The sequence below is a fragment of the Chrysochloris asiatica genome, unplaced genomic scaffold (genome assembly GCF_000296735.1).
Source record: "Chrysochloris asiatica unplaced genomic scaffold, ChrAsi1.0 scaffold00008, whole genome shotgun sequence".
NCBI lineage: Eukaryota > Metazoa > Chordata > Mammalia > Afrosoricida > Chrysochloridae > Chrysochloris > Chrysochloris asiatica.
Genome location: NW_006408526.1, coordinates 38798435 through 38799693, shown reverse-complemented (window position 1 = coordinate 38799693; position 1259 = coordinate 38798435).

Here is a 1259-nt window from a genome sequence, read left to right as displayed (position 1 = left end):
CGAAACTACCAGCTGTTCCACGGGAGAAAGATGAGGCTTTCTGCTCCCATAAAGATTTACAGCCTTGGAAACCCTGTACAGGGTCGCTATGAGTCAGAATCGACTAGACGGCATGTAACCACCACCACCACCACCAGTCTATAATGTAGGTGTGCTTCATTCAATCAGTTGAAGACCTGGGAGCCAAAAGGGAGATTTCCTAGGGTGTGTTATGTAAGTAGATATTTTCCCAGAACACTCTTAGTCATCAATGTTATTGATACCTGATCTACAAATTTTGAGATGTAAGACTACAATAGTCTCCAGCATGGACACTATGAATCTTGTGCTTACCAGCCCCTCAGCCCCCAACACATAATCCTCAATCTCTCTCTCTCTTTCTCTCTCCAAATATATATGTGTGTACGCATATGTGTGTATGTGTGCATATGTAAATGTGTAAGGTAGTCCATGAATTTTTGAAGCCCCCCTCATGTTTGTGTGTGTACATACATGTACACTTGCACACACACATATTCAAGTACACAAGCATCAGTCAAAACGTATTGCTACTAGGGTTCCAGTTCATACATGCACAGGTTTGTTCCAACCAAAAGATGTTTAAACACGTCTCTGTTATCAATAGATGGTTGTAGGCAGGTTTTCTCAGTAACATACTAGCCATTTGAATGTGGTGTAAATTGGATGTAGAGACCCTGTATAGGGTTCTCAGGGAGCAGCTAGTGGGTTTGGACTAACCATCTTGTGGTTCAAGGTTCAGTGCTGATCATACAGCGCCAAACCAGGAGTCCACAGAACTATTCAGGGAAGGGTTAGAGCGATGGAAACCCTTCTTTCAGAAGTGTGTAGACCTAGATGGAACATATGTTGAGAAACAGTAACTTAATATTTTTATATTTACATTTAATAGAGGGTTCTATGATTTTGTAGCAATACTTTTTGACTTGCCCTCTTGTATGTGTGTGTGTGTGTGAGTACTTCACTTATATTTGTACTTATATTTTATACATCACAGGGTCTGTTTCTCTAGAGCAGGGGTGGGGAACATCCATATAAGGCCTACAAAATCATTTGGTCTGACCTTGCCAAGGCAACTGAAGGTGGGACTTGAAATTCAATAAATCTAGGTGCTTTTTTCATAGCAACATAAATTTATATTAAGTGAATCATAATAATAATGTACATTTTGAGGGACCACCAAGGAACGTCCATTATAGGATAGACAGGACAAATACATTGTTGTTGTTGTCAGGTGCCAT